The following is a 20,293-nucleotide window of genomic DNA, read 5'->3' as shown; positions in this document are numbered from 1 at the left end:
TATTTAAATATATTGATAGGATCAGTGCATCAATAGCTATTAAACAGTTTAGATAAGGAAATGCTTTTAGATGCCAGTAGCTGTTTGGGTCTTTATAGGTTAAAAAAAAAAAAAAAAGTTGCACACAAAAAACATTAATTATAGTATGTTTATGCTATTTAGAATGAGTCAAAAGTCAAAGAAACTACTATTATCACTACTTGGTTTGTATTTTTTCCATAATGTCCCATATTTTTCTGATTTAAGGCTATTTTTTCATGTTTTTTTACCGTCTCCTTTGGCTCGGTATCCAGTTCTGTGGTTTTCATTTACGGTATGTTGTGTTTTGCGGTAGCGCTGCCGTATGCTTTACGGTAAAAGAGGTGGCTCGTGACGTCACAGTACCGCCCATTCACAAATAGGAGAGCGAGGGAGCGAGAGAGAGAGAGAGAGAGAGAGAGAGAGAGAGTGCGCGAGCAAGTATTTACGCTGTTGTTTGCCTCCGGACACCACTCTACGTTATCATTGTCGCGTCCTTTACGAAGCGGACAAACGAAAACTAAGAAGCACTCAACGAAAAGTTTTGCTTTTTCATTAATTGGACACTTTTTCTGAGCGCTCGAGGACGCAGCTGCAGTCCGTTGTGAAGTTGGAGTCAAGGTGAGTGACAGCAAACATATTCAAGCAAAGTGATGTGGTTAGGGTAGTCCGTGAACGCAGCACGGTGGAGCGGAGTAGTTTGACGGTAAATGTGCCAACAGTTGGATTCGGCTGTGGTTTATGTGTCGGTGTGGTGTTCAGGGGCAGATCCAGAGGTGGTCGGTGTTTTTCTGGGTCTTTTCGGTTCAGTCTGTTGAAGTGTGTTTGGCTCTCGTGCGGGTTCGGGTGGTGTTCAATGGAGGAGGTGGAGGCGCGAGCCCAAGCAGAGAGAGGAGGCATCACCCAATAAGACACAAGGAAAATGTGTGTGTGTGTGTGTGTGTCATCCAATTAACCATTCATAAGAAGTGTGTGTGTGTCCAATACAGAGGAGCTTTCATTCAGAGAGTTGAAAAGATGTCCTCCTCACACAGACTCTGGTTCTGAGTTAATGAAGGGCTGGAAGATGAGCCTGTGTGTGTGTGTGTGTGTGTGTACTGTACATGAACAAGTGTGTGTGTGTATATATTTTTTTGTTCAGAGTTTTTTTTTTTTACATATCTGGTCAGAGAAAAGCATAATACAGTCATTGTTTTTTTTAACCTAAACACATGAACATTCCCACCCTGTTGCACAAAAAACAAAACAAAACCAAAAAAAACTAGAAAAGCACTTGGATAGCGCAGACCTCCGCCAAGGCAGATCAGTGCCCCCCCCCCCCCCCCCCCCCATCACCACCAAAACGTAATCATTTGTTCGTTTCCTGTTACATTTCCTGAAAATTTCATCCAAATCCGTCTATAATTTTTTGAGTTATCTTGCACATGGACAGACAGACAAACAGACAAAGTACAAAGTTGAAGCTTGGTACCAGTCATGTGTATGTCAAATTATATTAAATTCCAATCAATATTTGTTGAGTTATAAAGAAAAATGTCGTAAATGGGATTTTAAGTGTTAAATGGAAATGTCCACAGAGTCCACATTCCACAGTGGATGTGGACAATTTTTTTGCCAGATACAAGATATTGTTATAAGCTACGGGTGGATCAAATTGGAGGGTAATCGGAGTTGTTTTGAATTTTTTAATGAATTTTCAAAAATTGCTCAATGATGAGAGATAGGAAAATTGTAGATTTTGTGACCTTGCTGTGACCTTGAACTTTGGCCTACTTGGCCAAAAATTGAATGGGTTGGTCCCAGGGCCTAGGCCTATCTGTGGGTACAGTTTGGTAAAGACGGCTGGAGTAGTTTTCCCGTAAAGTTGCAAAAAATACAAACATGCAAACAAACAAACACACAAAGCAAAGTGATCACAATACCTCCTGGCAGAGGTAAAATAATAAATAAATAAGGAACACAGATATTAGTCACAGACTCGTACTAATAAGACTACTCTGGAAAAAGCGAGGGATCTACCTCTTTTATGTGATTCAGAAAAGGTTGCCAGGCACTGAAAAACTTATTGGCACATCTTCCTATAGAATATCTGATTTTTTCCAATGTTAAATGATGTAAAAGATCCAGAAACCAAGATTTAAATGTTGGAGGTTGTTTATCTTTCCATTTTAGTAGTATTAGTCTGTTAGCTAGAAGAGTGGTGAAGGCAGTTAGATTTTTACCTCTGCCAGGAGGTATTGGGATCACTTTGCTTTGTTTGTTTGTTTGTTTGCATGTTTGTTTGTTTGTTTGTTTGTTAGCAACTTTATGGGAAAACTATTCCAACCATCTTTACCAAATCGCACTCACAGATAGGCCTAGGCCCTGGGACCAACCCATTCAATTTTGGGCTAAGTAGGCCAAAGTTCAAGGTCACAGAATCTACAATTTTCCTATCTGTCATCATTGAGCAATTTTCCAAAATTCATAAAAAGTTCAAAAGGACTCCAATTAGCCTCCAATTTAATCCACCCGTAGCTTATAACAATATCTTGTATCTGGTACAAAATGGGCTCTCTGCACAGCTCCACTACTTCCTGAACTTCAGGTGGGTCCTTTATTTCCTGTCTTTCATTATTGGACGCACTGATTAATCCAGGTGTGCCTAACCAATCAGTTGTCCCAACAAGTAGCAGACACACCTGGATTAATCAGTGTGTCCAATAATGAAAGACAGGAAATAAAGGACCCACCTGAAGTTCAGGAAGTAGTGGGGTTGTGCATAGAGCCTACTGTCCACATCCACTGTGGAATGTGGACTCTGTGGACATGTCAATTTAACATTGAAAATCCCATTTACGACACATTTTTCATTATAACTCAACAAATATTGATTGGAATTTAATATAATTTGACATACACATGACTGGTACCGAGCTTCAACTTTTTCTGCTGTATGGAACAACCTGGAAACTGTTTAATTTAAAAATAAATAGTCCATCCACACATGCACACCGTTTGGGATGCTTGGCGGAGGTTTGCGTTCTCTGAACACTTGTTAGATTTTTAGTTAAAAGAATGTAATGTAATGCCAAACATTGCAATTGTTGCCTCAGGTTCAATATGAGACCCTGTTACATTAGAAAGAAATTTAAATATAGACTCCCAAAACTTTTTTAGTTTTGAACAAAACCCGAACATATGAGACAGTGTGGCCAGTTCAGCTTCACAACGATCTCAAGTAGGATTCAAGTCCGAATTAATTTTTGTCAACGTCACTTTAGACCAATGCAGTCTGTGAACCACTTTGAGTTGAATTACTCTGTCTTAAACAGATTGAGGATGAATGAATGTTGTGAAGTATAGATTGTATAGAGTGTGTGTATATTTTTAATACATATAATAAGTAGGGGTGTAAGAAAATATCAGTTCTGCAATATATCGCGATATTTAATTGTACAATACTATATCAATATTAAGTAGCTGGGATAGGCTCCAAGTGACCCTAGTGAGGATAAAGCAGGTTCAGAAAATGAATGAATGAATGAATGTATTGACATTAAAAAGTACGGTATCGATATTTTTAGGTATTTATTCGAATGCAGATATTGTGGAGGTGCATTTTTGTTTTTTGTATTTGTTTTTTGTTAATATTTTATTTATTTTTATTTAACACTCTTTTATTAAATAATGTTAGTTCCTTTGTTGGGATTGCACAAAAATAATGTTCTGAACTAATAGAATATGAATATTTGAACAGAATCTGAAACTGTAATGTCTGTAAAACATAATTTAAGTTTGAACACAGGAACATTTTGTGATATAGCATTAGATCCTATTGTGATCAGATAAAAATGTGTTTAGTATTTGTGCATATTTCTGGTGTAATTCAATTCTTCAAGGAAATAATCATTTTTAAAAAAGAAACAAAAAATTGCCTTTTTAACAATATCATGATACATCGTGATCCTAGTATTGTGAGTTGTATCATAACGCCAGATTCTTGCCAATACACAGCCCTAGTCTGAAAATTGTGACGTCAAAGTTCCAGTCTAACACACCCCCCCCCCCCATTTCAGCAAAAACATGTTCTGTGATAGCCATATGCTGCGTTCCAGGCCATTTTTTGAGCCTGTAATTCACGACTTTGTAACGTTCCAGGTAAGTCACGCCAAACTGCCTGAGTGCAAGGAAGTGTGGTAGCTAGATGTAAACAAACCAGCATTTCAGACTGTACGTTATGTTCATTCATAATCATTTCTATCGCCAAAGGTGCTTGCTCCTTGGTTGTTTGAGGGAAACAGAGGAGTAAAAATGGCACATAAGGCAAGAAAAGCTGTTCTACCTTTTATGTTATGTCATTTGTATATTTGGATTCGTATTTGGTATTAATTTATTCTTGCACTCCATGGACTGAAAATTAGTTAATGCAAGAGTCGCTGCTGATCATACAGAACACTTGCAGATAAATACTGTTAAAGCAATACCTTGTTTTAATAAACAATCTGCATAAACACCACATCTATGGGGGTCACCATTGCTATGTGATGTCAGAACTCATAACTGGGAGTGCATCGACCTAGTACAAGTTTACAGGTGGGAAGTCACAGGTTTGACTGCCATTCAACGTAGAATTAGTACCATGCAAATCAACTCGCTCGTGTGTGTGTGTGTGGTAGTGTAGCAGAGGTGGAGGGAAAGCCCTTGTTTTCCCACTTGGGGTGGGGGGCTGGTCTGGTCTGGATCAGGCCTTCTGTTGTTGGTCAAAACAGAAAACATCATCTGATGGTGGGTGGAGTGTGGTTGGTTGCGTGCGTCTCAGTCCCAGATTTCTAATGAAGAGTAGAGTCAGGTTTCAGTCAGGATGTGGCTGCTGCTAACTGACAGACACCACACACACACACACACACACACACACACTAACCCATGAAGACCCAGAGCTACTTTTGCGTCAGTTTCCAAATAATTTTTTTCTCTATATCTAACCTTTCTTAAGTGATTTATCACCATTTTTTCTAATATTATCTTCTGTATTTTGTGCTTTTTCTGTGATCATGTGCTTTCCTGTATTTAATTCACTGATCATGTAGATGTTCATTAAAGCTCAGAGTAAAGTTGAGGGTTATTATTGGGGTGGGAATCTTTTACTATCCACGATTCAATTCAATTCTGATTTTTGGGCTACGATTTGAATCAAATCAAATTTTATTTATATTGCGCCAAATCATAACAAAAGTTATCTTATGATGCTTTACATATTGAGTTGGTCTAAACCAGACTCTAAGCCAATTTACAGAAACCCAACAGAATCCTCCAGGAGTAAACACTAGTGACTGGTGACAGTGGAAGGAAAAACTTCCCTTTAACGGCAGAAACCTGGAGCAGACCCAGACTCCTGGAGGATGGACGACTGCCAGTTGGGGTTAAAGAGAGAGAGTATAGGAGGAAAAAAGAGAGAGCGATAGAGACAGACTTGGGGAGAAGGGGGGCAGTAGGGGGATTCAAAATCGATTTTCGATTCAAAACGATTTGATTCATGATGGTTTCTGCTTCAATCTATTGGTGTGCAAAGGATCCTCATTATATACTCTAGTCTAGCCGCTAATCGCACTAATGGCGTGAGACTGCCGGTGGATTTGTTTTATTTTTTAAAATCAGTTTTGGGACCTTCTAAATTGATTCTGAATCGTAGTAAATGAGAATTGCGATTTTTTTAAATTTTTTTTTTTATACGAATTGATTTTTTTGGCACACCCCTAGTTATTATATCAGAAACAGAGAAAACTGAAGAAAAAGTGGCTTTTTCAACTAAATCGGTCATTAACTGAACATAAACCCAGTGTGTCCATCCACTGTCATTGATCCAACTCCATGGGTTTTACCGATTTAATCAATATTATTATTAATTCATCAGTATATATCATTAAGTCTACATAAAAACAAGTTCATGGCACATTTTGATTTATTTTTTGTGTTCAGTTTAGGGCTTATTTTGGTAGTTTATTAGTCATTCTTGTTCATTTTTATTCATAATTTTTGGATATTTTTGTTCATTTTGTTGTTTAGTTTATTCTTTTTTTCTACATTTTAGTCACTTTATTGCTTATTTTTTTCCATTGTATTTATTTATTTGTCCATTTAAAAAAAAAAAAAAAAAAAAAAAAAAATTTCTTGTTCATTTATTGTTATTTAAATTTAAATACATAAACCCAGCGTGTCCATCCACTGTCATTGATATAACTCCAGGGGTTTTACTGATGAATCAATGTTGTAGAAGATGATGGTGTTTCCACAGTAACTACGGAGTCTCTGAACGTCCAAATATGGTCATATCTGATGACCATGAAAAGATGAAGAAATGTATTTGACACCAATTACTGACATGTATTGATAGGATTATTGGATCAACAGGTATTAAACAGTTTAGATCAGTAGATGGTTTTGGTTAAAGGTGGACTTTTGGGTCTTTATGGGTTAAAAAACAGTTTAGATACAATATGTTATTTATCTGAAGTTCACCAGACTACGTTTGTTTTCAGTTACTTCTCATGTTAAAGGTGCTGGAGGTTTAACTACTGTTTTCACCTGCATATGCAGAATGTTTCTGCATGTTCTTACTTGTTCAACGGTTCAAGACACCATGTTTAAGGGAAGATTCCTGTCAGAAACTGGAGCAGTGTAAAAGTTACAGTGATCATTTTCTATGAATTCTTTTACATGTGAGATTTGGTTTTGTATGGAATGGATGTAGTGTCTGAGATTTAGCAATTCCACTCTGATGTTAATACAGTCTGTATAGTTTATTATTATTATTATTATTATTATTATTATTATTATTATCATTATTATTATATCCCCAAAACTCGATTTAGGTGGATATAATGGTTTTACCCCGACTGCTGCCAGATCTCAGTGTTTTGTTGATAACTAGAACAGATTTGGTTGGGTTTCTTCTCCTTGATAACCAACATAGTGGACCCCTAGTGGAAGAACCCTGTGGATTTCAGCTTCTCTATCAGTATTATAAGTCATCCACATTTGGGCGCTTTAGCTGAACATCAGTTTTTTGGACAGAAATCAACAGTAATAGGCCGGTTGAGATCAAATGTGGTTCATATTGATGGTCTTCCAAACGTCCATGTTCTGTCTACCATCCAGAGTTCATATGGGCTCATTTTCATTCACTAGGTAGAGTTTAAATGGGTTTTCTGACCATTGTTCTGCCACTATCAGGTCCTTGTAGCTCAAATTGAGTTCATATTGATTGTATAACAATTATTGTGGATAGTGCGGCTGCGATTAGTCAACATAATTGACCATGAAAATTAGTCAATGGCAATTTTTTTAGTGAACGAGTCATTTTTTCTCTTATATGCGTCTTGACTTTCATTCCCCCACTCTTATGGTTCAACCCCCACCCCCACTCCGGTCTGTGGATCTGTGTGCAGCCATTCATCCTTCCCCCTCCCCTCCCCCAGTCCCCCGCTCTTACATGGAAAACATCCCACTTTGTAATTTTTTGTTTGCTAGTATTTCAGTTATTTATATTGTTTACAACTGCAATTAAATTACAGTTGGATTCAAAATAAGATGGACACAACAAAATAACAGGCACTTGATTTTTTTTTTTTTAAATTAGTCGTTTAGATTAGTTGACTAATCGAAAAATTAGTCAAAAGATTAATTGTTAGAAAATTAGCCATTAGTGGCAGCACTAATCGTGGATAGATTTATATCTAACTGGACTGGGGGGATTTCGGGGATATGCCCTTGCTGTTGGCCCCCGACAGCGTAAGCCTCATTTTATATTGTTGTTTTTTTTGTTTTGTTTTGTTTTTGCAATTTATGCATGCACACTTTTTTTTCTTGCACTTTATTCTGTTGCTGCCTTTACTGTTGAATTTCCCTGTTGTGGGATCAGTAAAGTCTAATCTAATCTAATCTGATTTCAGTAATTTGTAGGTGAAAGCTTATCCAAAGATTTTGAGTAAAAATCCCCCTGAATATGAACATTTTTTAAAAAGTAGAATTGTAAAACTCAAATCTGTGAGTATTTAAGTAACAAAATGTACAAATACAACAAACTCCCATTAAAAAGTTAGAACAGAGGCATGTTTATCACTGTGTTGCATTAGATTATTATTATTAATAATAATAATAATAATAATAATAATAATAATAATAATAATAATTTCATACTATTCCGCTTTAGTGATTTATTCTGCACATAGAATGAAATTTAACATATATGCGAACAAGCAAAACATACATAATAATACAAATATCAACAATAATAACAATCATTAACAAATATTAACAATCTTAGACAGAAGAACAGCACAATAGTTCCATTTACATGCCCAAAAAGGAGTGGGAAGAAGTGCAACGTATTTAATCACACCCCCTCTCCATAAAATATCATTAATAATATATACTGTATGTCCCTCTTCCTTTTACATTACTCTTTTATATTTATATATCTATTCACACACACACACACACACACTCACACTCTCATTCATCCTCATACACATACATACGTGCATACGTTTATACATATACCCAGAACATACAAGTACACATACACGCATACAAATACACATATAACCTTTTACCAGTGTGTTTCTTTGTTGTGCTGGCAATTAAATAAATAATAAATAAGAAAGAAATGTATACATAAACAAGAGTAAACATAGGGTGACAATTAATAACCTTCATCCCTGTATCTTGTGAAAAACATTCTCTTCTAAGTGTTTTTGCCTGTTCTTATAGTTTATAAGACTTGAGCTGCTGAATACTTTGTGGTGTCTTCTTTCCAGGTTGCTCCATACATTTTCAATAGGAGACAGATGTGGACTACAGACTCATTCTATATGACTATGGAACTGTATACTGCTGGAACTGATGCAGAATGAGGCCAAGTATTGTCATGAAGAAAAGTCCATTAGACTTCAGGCTAAATAAACTGTCCAATCTTATCCAATCTCTGCCTTCACATTGATAGTAGTTTAACACTGATACATCTCAGACCATCACAGATGCTGAAGAATTTGTGTATCGAGCTTTTTGCCGCCGTTGAAGAAATGGGGACTGATGAAATGAGACTTCAGACTGTGAACAATTACTATAAGTCTGTCTCTGGTTGAACTTCTGAACTGTGATGAGCAGTGAGTTGGAATCACACAGATGCATCAGAGTTACATTTGAATGTGTGTCCATGTTCGATTCGTCTTCAATCTTCAGCTCCACACATTAGGCCAGGGCTCTCAAACTCATTTTCTTTCAGGTTCCACATTCAGCCCCGTTTGATCTCCAGTGGGCCGGACCAGTAAAATAATAACATAATAACCTATTAATAATGACAACTCCAAATTTTTGTCTTTGTTGTAGTGCAAAAACCCCCCCCATTACATTACGAAAATACTTACTTTTATAAACTATCCAAACAAAAAAGTGAATGTGAATATGTGAATTGCCTGAAAAAACTGAAATTTCTCAAGAAAGTAAGTGCAATTTTAAGAATATTATGCCTCAACTTATCATTTATACATGTCCATTATGGATCGGCTCTACAAAGACACTAAGCCCTTAATAACAGGCAGAAAATTGTTAAACTTGCGCTTAATTTTTTTTAGCATTTTGTGTTGTTCATATTTGTTCAGGTTAGGGATGGGAAGATTATCCAATGCGTATCGATGCTCCGACATGCGCGTGCACAATCCGAGTGCACCAGTAGAGAAGCCGCGAGTGAATGAAAAGTTTGGGATGATTTCGCTATGCATCGGTTATTGAATGTTTGCATCAATAAAATTCGATCCATTCATTAGAATCTATTTTTACTCTCATTCAAAAGTGTTACTCTTTATTTGGTTCAGGGATGTAACGATAACCGGTATAATGATAAACCATGGTAAAAATTTCCGATGGTTAGTATTACCGTTTAAATTCTAATTATTATGATAACCGTGTTCAATTACCGCACCTAGAAAACTCACGGTACTGTTCATGTCCTGAAGAAGCAGCGGCACTCCAGGCGTGTGTGCGCAGTTTGGAATGTTTGGCCTCTGAAAACATGGCAGAAGGCACCTGCACGGACAGAGCTCCAGAGATTCAGGGATAGGGGCTCCCGCGTGGGCCTAGTCCGTCGGCGCGCGTGCACATGGACCCGGTTCGTCCGACTGCAGGTCTGTCAGAGTGCACAGGCCCGGTCTGTCCGAGCAAGTGAGTGCACAGACTGGATCAGATCAGCCTAACATGTTTTAAAATCTTCATTCTTTCAGAATATTTACATTTGTTCATTAAATAGTTCAGGAAAACATGACTGTGTTTCACTTTCTGTTTGTGTGTACAATAGTGTATATGTGTGACACTGTGAATGATTTGATAATGGAAAGTGTTCAAACTCCACTATGACCTGTCCAACTACTGTTTTTCCACACTCAAAAACACCACAGGAATCAATAGGAGAATTGATAAGGAATTGGATTGATAAGCAGAACTGATAATGGCATTGATACTGATCAAATCCTATCAGTTCCACCCCTGGTGCAGATATCTCTTGTGTCCATAAGGTGCCAACTTTAATGCACATTTGTATGTTTGTTGTTTACATGTTATTATTTGAATGTTTCTGCAACAGAAAGTACATTGTGCATGTTACTTTATTAGTTTTTTTCAAAATACAACTTGGTTAAATAATTTCAGTGTGTGTATAAGTACTTTTTGAACATTTTTAGCACATTTCAACAATACTGCAATAATAATGATAACCGTGACAATTTTGGTCACAATAACCGTGATATGAAATTTTCGTATCGTTACATCCCTAATTTGGGTAAAGTTTTTCTTTTCTTCAGACCCACGTTAACAGGCGCCGTGGATTCGCGGATGTGTACACTGTACATGACAGTCTGAGCACTGGCACCAGCGCCGCGGATGAATACTGTAACGTCTGTATGTGAATCTGACAGACATGGAAGGAAGGTGACGACGTGGTTAACGAACGTCTACTTTTTTACTAGATCAGCTGTACTGAATACTGCCGTACATACCACAGATACTTCCTTAAACAGTCACATACATATCTTAACAGTACATCCCATAATACCTTACACAGGTGTCTCTTAAAATGACAGAACTTTTTTCTGTTTTACCTACACTACAAATACATTTCATTACAAATTGATTCGGTGAGGGAGCAAGAAGTTGAGTGTTAGAAACATGCAGAGAAACGACTTTGGAAACAAAGTCCTAACTTCTTCACCTGACTGAATGTGAGACACCTGCTCTGAAATTGAACTAAAGACACTTTGTGAAAAGTCATGTTCTTATTTGATAAATAAATAATCAAACTCATTGATTTGCACTGCATAATTTTTTTCTAGAATGAATGTGTTCGATCAGAATGTGCTTAATCACTATATCATGATTTAGGTGTGAATCGTATCGCATCGTGAGGTACCACACACGTATCTATAATATATTGAATCGGAGACGCTGTATCAAGATGTGTATCGCATCGGCCTTACAACTAAGATTCCCAGCCCTAGTTCAGGTTAATCACATTGTATTGTTCAAGGATAGTTTGTAAATGTAAATATTTTCATAATTTAATGTTATTTTTTGCACTAAAACAAAGACAAAAATTTGAAGTTGTCATTATTTATAGGCATAGTGTAATATTTTTTTTCACATTAAACTGAGAAGAAAATATGGAGTCATCCTTTTTTGTAGGTTATGTTATTATTTGACTGTAGATTGTATTGGTCTGTGTGTGGAACCTGAACTAAAATGAGTTCCACAGTCTTGACTGTGGAAGTTTTTGCACTTTGTAAATTAATCCCACAGGCCAGATTGGAACCTTTGGTGGGATGCTTTTGGCCCCCGGGCCGCATGTTTGAGACCCCTGCATTAGGCAGACGTTGAAAGATGAGGAATAATCTTTATTTTATTGGTACTCACATTTAGAAAAGAAAGGAAAGTTCCCATTCAGACTGTGGTCCATGATTCTACCTGAAAAAGATGATCATGTGATCTTCTGGTGAGATCAGCCAGCCCTGGTAGCATGACAAAAGGTCAAAGGTCACTCACATTCAGCAGTGGGTTCTGCCTTTGGCCTTTACACGTAGAGACTCTGAATCCTTTCTGTGTTTTCAACTGCAAATGGGCAGCACAGACCTCCGTTTTTTTGTTTCCTTCCACTGTCCATAGATGCTGTAACAGGTTAATCTGTCACTCCGTTACCCACAGGTGTGAATGGGAGAGGGATTGATCATCTGCATATCATTATCTTCACGTCATAATGACCTAACTCATCCTCAAATGGACAAAAGTATGTGGACACATTGAATTCAGGTGTTTCTTTTCTAACAGGGGTCTGGGATACAAAACAATAAGGACTAATGTCAGAATATAGTTTTATATTATGGGATAAATATCCTATTGATTATTAATATTGATGTTTCTATGTCCAATCCTCATGAACAGGACATCTGACTATGGAGGCATATTGCATTCACACACAAAAAAAAAATTCGGCTCTATTTTTCTGAATTAACGAGATCTCATTAATTCAGAAAAACAGAGGCGAATTTAATCTTTTTTCTTAAAACAGTATCTAGTTAATTTAGGAAAATGGAGCCGAATGTATTATTATTTTTTTTTGTGTGAATGCAATACGGTTTCGTATCTGACAGCTGTAGACATGATGTGTCCCAATATTTATGTCCATATAATTTAGAAACATTAATATTTCACTATAATTTAATGGTAGATTTTTCTTCCTCAGTTACATGTGATGAAAGTAGATGGTTAGATGAGGACATAATTGTAAAAGTAACATGACGGACCTGTATGTGGAGGACGTGGTGGGTTATATACCTCTGTAGATAAAGCAGTGAGAAAGTGAGAGTGAGCTCCCCTCACCTTATTACCGAAAACAAATTTGCAACTGTGGGGGTGGATCGGGATGATGTGCCAGACGATGCCCCCCCCATGAACCTCAATCCGTGACAGGGGGGAGAGTGTCCGTGTCCCCCTGGGGAGGCCTCCAGTTGGGAACCACTGTTCTAGCCATTTTTTCCTCTGTTTTAACTTTGAGTGTGTTACAGGTAGTTACATTGGTGAAAATGTTTTCCTGGTACTTGTCAGTTGAATTAAAGGTTGAGTATGAGATCTTAGAAAGAACAGTTTGAGCAGCTACATTTTGGAAATACTCAATTCAAAAGTCCAGACCCCTTTCTTCAGACATCCCCCCAAAGCCACACCTCTAGAGTACTGGCATGTGCAGTGCTTGTTGTCGAGGGTTCACGAGCGCTGCACAGCAACAATTCACCCGGCTCTGGTGGCCCCGGCTCTGGTCCATGCATACCTCATTCAGTCTCCTCCAACACCCCTGCTCTTCCAGAACAGCCCCAGTTCATACCTATCTGACTAACGGTACATTTACTGCTGATTTATGTTAGTGACTAAACTGTTTACCGGTGAACTTTCCATCCTAATATAGCTAGTATAGCTAATATAACCAATATAACTAATATAGCTAATATAATTAATATATCTATTATAGCTAATATAGCTGATATAACTAATATAGCAAATAACTAATATAGCCAATATAGCTAATATAGCTAATGTAACTAATATCGCTAATATTGCTAATATAACTAATATTGCTAATATAACTAATATAGCCAAACTCTGGCTTTGTCTTCGAAGAGGGGTATGAACAGAGGGGGGGAGGGGGGAGGGACAAATGGCAGTTGAGTTTGATTGACATATCACTGTTCAATCATTTCAATGGGCCGGCTAAAATGATTGGATGGTGTTTTTTTCAGTCCTGTCTGTTCCACAGGTGACTAAATTTTTTTTATTTTGTGTTAGAGCATTTAATTAATAGGTTGTAATCGGGGTGTGAAGGGGATTTTAAGCAATATAGTAAAAATGCTCCAGGAAAACATCTCGCACCCCACCTTTAATGTTCAAGTGAATTAACAAATCACAGTTAAATTTTGGAAAGTGTCCCAGCTTTTCTGGAAATGGGGTCTTGTGGTTATTAATTTGATAGAGGCAGAAGTTGCATCATGTATGTTAAATACCTGGAACATGTTTACATATTGAATGAACTGAACTGGAGGAGACATAGTGACATAGGGTAAAATGGAAGTGATCATCAGCCATTAGACTAAAACTCAGTGTAGTCATTGAGGCTTCCCTCCTGCACATACTGAGCATGTGTTCAATCAGAAAATGCTGTTAATTTAACCAGTGTCCAACAAACTATCCAGATAAAATGAGGCTTTCTGGGAAATGTGCCGTACATCGGCTGTTATTCAGGCAACATGTACTTGATGTTTACCACTGGTTATGAATGAAATCTGGACATGTCAATATGTTTAGCTAGACACATTATTCAATTCAAGTAACACTGGTTCCACACATGAATCATTTTCAGGTCACATCCTGCAACACTCGACTAGTTTATGTTGACCTGGTCATAAATGCTTGTTTGAAAATGCCCACTGTGCTGCTATGCTCTATAGTTTTTATGTTTTAATCTGTTTACAACTGTGCAATATAAGGGGCATGTTTTGAAGGACCTTGCATGTTGTTATGCAATATGATCTGCTTTAATAGTCCCCTGTGAGAGCTGGTAGAAGGCAATAAAGCAGAGATAACGAGAATGAGGCCAGGAGCAAGACAGGGGAGCTGAGAGATGGCTTACTGAGGGAAGACTAGTGGATTGGAAAATAATGCTGAGCATAAACAAGGGGGGGGGGGGGGGGGGGTTAATAACCTGATAGAGGAGAGAAGGGAAAATGACAGGAGTCTCCTTTTAATAAAAAAAAAAAAAAAACACTTCATCACCAAACATATAGGAGAGTTTTGTGGAAACCTGAGGTGTCATGATGGTTTTTCATTGTTATTTTACTAAAAACTCTGCATTTTTGCCATTAAATTTAGGATCCATAATATTAGAAGAAGCATGTCTCTCCATTAAATGTGGGGTGTGAGATGTTTTCATGGGGCATTTTTTACTATATTGCTTAATCCCAATTACAAGCAACATAAAGACCATATATGTTTAATAGTTGCCTTTTGCCTTTGCTAGATCACATTTATGAATTAAAGTGCTACTTGTTTTGCATGTTTTTTTTTTTTTTTAAATGTAATACAATCAAGATATGAGAAAAAAATTCATTAAAAAAAATTACACATCATTTTTCTCTTAATAAAAAATGAAAACGGTTCCCACAGACCCAAACACCGTACAAGGGTTAATAATATCAACATTAGTAAAACCTCCTCTGTCGTTGCCATGTTTATTATTACCGCATTTTCTGGACTATAGAGCGCACCTGAATATAAGCCGGACCCACCAAATTTTAAAAGAAAAAAATATTTGTACATATATAGGCCGCACCTGACTATAAGCCGCAGGTGTCCACGTTGTAACATGAGATATTTACACAGAAAGATGGTAAACAGAAATATTATTTAAATATTTATTTCCACACCTTAACTGTTTTTTTCCAAACAGTGCCTGTAACATGGCAGTAACATGGCTGGTTCAAAAACCCAGAAAAGTCATTGATCGCTACCTTCATCTTCCTTCTGCTCATTGAAACCACTGCAGTCGTCTTCTTCAGTGTCAGAGTTGAACAGTCTCAGAAAGGTTCCGTCACACACCTTCTCAGTCTTTCGTTGTCTCTCTTATTGTCTCTTCCGTGCTACAGCTCTATTTCCTTCTTTGACAGACACATCGATTGGTTTGAACTTAAAAGCTGCATCATATACATTTCTTCCTGTGTTTTCCGTGATGAGGGTTTGTGCATGACATGCAAAATGATTGTTCAAAGTTAAGCTTAAAACTTCTCCTCTTCATCACCTCTTCCACCTGTCTGTCTTGCTTTTGGGCTTCCTGCTAGAGCGCCCCCTGGAGGCTGATAGCCCGTAAAACTCTATACTTGAGCTGCATTGTTGTGTAAGCCACAGGGTTCAAAGCGTGAGAAAAAAGTCGCAGCTTATAGTCCGAAAAATACGGTTTTGACTTTCTTCTTCTCAAAAAACTTTACTCTTCTTCGTGGTATTCAGCCAATATGTTAATTAAGAGTGGCGCCCTCTGGTGGATTGACTAAGAAACATGCGTTCCAACATACAGGACGTACGTATGAAGGCAGTGACACATGACAACGTCAGAAACAAACAATTCTATTTACATACACAAAGTGAACACAAAAAATGAGCCTTAATTCCAACAGACAGTTGTCCTAAACCAGGGGTGGGCAATCCTGGTCCTCGAGGGCCGGTATTCTGCATATTTTAGATGTTTCCCTCTTCCAACACACCTGGTTCACATGATAAGCCTATCATCAAGCTCTGCAGAAGCCCGATAATGACCTTCAGGTGTGCTGGAAGAGGGAAACATCTAAAACATGCAGGATACCAGCCCTCGAGGACCAGGATTGCCCACCCCTGTCCTACACCCTCATGGATTTGGGACTGGGAGGTCTGGGATCTTTTCAGGTCAGTCAGCTTCCCCCACTATAGAACCTTTTTTGTTTCACAATGAAACATGAGAGGGCAGACACACACACACTGTTGTTGTTTTAAATATCAGATTTCCCTGAACTGCTGTTAATACTGAGAAAACGCCGAAACCTCAGTCAGAGGTGCAGGGTTAGACTCTAGATGTGGTTTGTCCGGTTTCAGGACTGATCCTATTGGCCCTGTTTACATCTACAGACTAGGACACAGGTGTTAAACAGACGGCCCAGGGGCCAAAACCCAAAATGTCCAAACCTAAAGGTCCAATCTGGCCAATGGGATGAATTTGCAAAGTGCAAAATTTACATTGAAAACATTAACAGTCAGTGCTGTCAAAACCATTCAATCAACCTAAACTTCAGTATTCTGCCTGTTACTTAATGTTTTGTACCTTTTGTAGATCCACTATCATCTGAAATGTACATGTAGAAGTGATAAGTTGAGGCATAATTTTGTTAAAATTGCACTTATTTTTCTTCAAAATTTCAGGTTGTTCAGGTTTTTTGTTATTTTTTGCAAAAGGAATGTTGTGAATGTAAATTTTCACAATTTAATTTAAGCTTTTTGCACTAAAGTAAAGAGAAAAAAATTGGAATTATCAATATTTATAGGCCATTTTTCTCGTGTTTTACTGGTTCAGCTCGCTTGAGGTCATATTGGACTGCATGTGGCCCCTTAACTAAAATGAGTTTGACAGCCCTTAACTAAAGGTTGGCTGAATATTATATGTACTATTCAGCATTTTGATGATTAACATTGTTTTTCTTATTTATTCATTCAAAATGTTTACTTCAGGACATGAGTTCTAAGATAAGATAATAAACTGCAGTATGGGTTTATGTTGGACAGCTCAATATTTAATCAGGATCATGACCAAAACCTTCAAAAGCATCCACAACTAGACACTAGTCGCTTTTCCATTGACCTTCAAATTGCGCAAATATAACTTGCGCATAAAAATTTACCTTATGGAAAAACACCAATTTTGCCAAAAGTCTCATTTTTCGATTAAAAGTTTTTGCGCTGGCAGGAGGTGGTTTTTCGGGCCGAGCGCAAATGGTATGTCACGCAAAACTGCAATGGAAAGACCTTTTTTCACAACTAGTCAGGTGAATTAAAAAAAGGGATGTTGATGGATGTTACAACAAGCGAAGAAGAAACGTGTCGGTATGTGTGGACACACCAGGAAACCCAATCATTTTTTTATTTAGTACGAGAAAGAGGGTAATGATGATGATGATGATGATGATGATGATGATGATGATGATGATGATAATAATAATAATAAATATATCTGTAAACCACCACCATATTTACGTTCATCGCCATGTTTATGGAATGACTTCTCGTGTCATCTCACGATAATAAATAAACTAAGTGTTCAGAGAACGCAAACCTCCGCCAAGCACCCAGAACGGTGTGTATGTGTGGATCGACTATTTCTTTGTAAACTATGGATGTGCAAAACAAATTTCATAATGATATTTCACGAATTGCATTTTTTATGATTTTTAAAAATGGTGCATAAAAAATAACAAAAGTCAACAGAGCATAACAGAAGACAAATGGAGCAGAACAATATTTCATACAAAGTTGAAGCTTGGTACCAGTCATGTGTATGTAAAATTATATTCAATTCCAATCAATATTTGTTGAGTTATAATGAAAAATGTGTCGTAAATGGGATTTTCAATGTAAATGTAAATGTCCACAGAGTCCACATTCCACAGTGGATGTGGACAATTTTGTGCCAGATACAAGATATTGCTCTAAGCTATGGGTGGATCAAATTTGAGGCTAATCGAAGTCGTTTTGAATTTTTTATGAATTTCCGAAAATTGCTCAATGATGACAGATAGGAAAATTGTAGATTTTGTGACCTTGCTGTGACCTTGAACTTTGCCCTACTTGGCCCAAAATTGAATGGGTTGGTCCCAGGGCCTAGGCCTATCTGTGGGTAAAATTTGGTAAAGATGGTTGGAATAGTTTTCCCGTAAAGTTGCTAACCAACAAACAAACACACAAAGGAAAGTGATCACAATCCCTCCTGGTGGAGGTAATAAAAATCATTGCATTTGTGATTTAATGGAAAAACCGACATTATACACTTCTGTTTTTTTGACATTTAGTAAATATCGGTAAAATTTTGTGCAGATGTCCAATGGAAAAGCGACTAATGTTTAATTTCTAAATGATTTTTGACCTAACAGGTAAATGTTTAGTTGCAGTTTTGGGCAAAAAGATGGTGCTGTTTGGCCTAGTTTGTCTGTGCAGAAAGTGAAACCAGTTTTCAGTAATCATGACTACGGCAGTTGGGCGCAAAGTCTGGTGATGTTGCAGCAAGGTGAGCGATGATCAAATGGAGAAAGAATTTTTATTGTGGCTGATCCACATTCATTTATTCTTGTGTGTGTGTGTGTGTTTATGTGTGTGCGTAAGGGACAAATTCCACTCACACTTTGTGAAATATGAGCGTAACGGCTGCTGCAGGCACATATCTGTCCTTATCACCACTCAGAGGCCCTGTCTGGAAAATGTATGTGTGAAGAGGCGTCACTGTACAAGGTCAGATTTTGCAGAACCAGTATTGTAAAACAATAATCCTCCCAATTTGCATGTTTATGAAGGCCTGCTTTGCTATGAAGATGGGTTTCAGGCAGTAGTGTAGGCGGAATCTGCCTTGGTGACACTGAGTCTCTAATCAGATACTGCTTTTGTAGAAGTGTATGAAAGAAATCAGGCCAAAGGCAGGAAATCGCAGCGCATGAATCAGTGTGTCATTGTTCTTTTCATATTCAACTGAGAATCCACAACTGGGAAAGCAAAAAAAAAAAGACTCACTATTTCATTATTCATGTACAAATCAGAAAACAAGTTGTTTTTAATTTTCATAACTGTCTTAAACAACTTCAGCTCTAATCAAAACTACCAAACATTCAACAATTTTCAGGATTTTAACCCTTTAAATGACAATTTAATGAGTTATTTATTACAAAAAACCCACAAACAATTGAATATTTTCTATATAATAAATAGTAGGGTGATGAAACTTTGGTGGTGTTTAGATCCTTGAATATGTCAAAGATTAGCAACTAAACTGATTTGATGTCATCAGTATTTTTTCTGTAGTGTCAGATTCTCCCTCTGGTTTCCTTCGCGGACAAAAATGTCCCATTGACTTCCATTAGAACAACAGTTTTTTAATCTCACTGCCGTTGTAATTGTTATAACTGTACATTTTCTAATGTCAACATTTTAAATGTCAACCATTTTCACAATATAAGCCGATACATGAAATTCTTGAATTTTTTCATTATATTATGGCATGTAAATCTGTGTATCATTCATTCTTTTCATATTCAATTGAGAATCCACAGTCGGAAAACGAAAAAATGCCTCATTATTTCATTACTCATGTACAAATAAAAAATAATAAAAGGAGTTGTTTTTCATTCCTCCCATTGTACGCACAAATTAAAAATTGGAAATAAACAAATGGACCAAATGTGGGGTTTCATGTTGACATTTTTGGTATCCTATTTGGTTTGACCTGTTAGTTACTGACTTCTTGGTGTGTTGTTCTGGACAGTTGTGGGTTTGCTAGTTTTGTGCCTAATGCATTCTGCAATAATGGAGAATTTTGTGTCCTTTTTCTTCATTTTGTTCATTGCTTTGGCTGTTTTTGTCCATTTTGTTGCTTATTTTATTCTTTTTTAATTTTTTTTAGTTTTTGGCTCATTTCTTCACATTA

General features: G+C 37.2%; 1 protein-coding gene across 1 annotated transcript in view; it reads left to right on the top strand.

Annotated features, from left to right (window-relative positions):
* Positions 1–429: 429 nt before the first annotated feature.
* Positions 430–20,293, top strand: part of LOC115423528 (calcium-regulated heat-stable protein 1-like) — a 63,113-nt gene continuing 43,249 nt past the window's right edge. Inside the window, exon 1 of the mRNA XM_030140384.1 lies at positions 430–639. The gene's annotated coding sequence lies outside the window, so the exon portion shown is untranslated. The remainder of the gene's footprint in view (positions 640–20,293) is intronic.

Source organism: Sphaeramia orbicularis, chromosome 8 (genome assembly GCF_902148855.1).
Source record: "Sphaeramia orbicularis chromosome 8, fSphaOr1.1, whole genome shotgun sequence".
Lineage (NCBI taxonomy): Eukaryota > Metazoa > Chordata > Actinopteri > Kurtiformes > Apogonidae > Sphaeramia > Sphaeramia orbicularis.
Note: the sequence above shows the minus strand (reverse complement) of the source record. Positions and strands in the feature narration are given on the sequence as shown.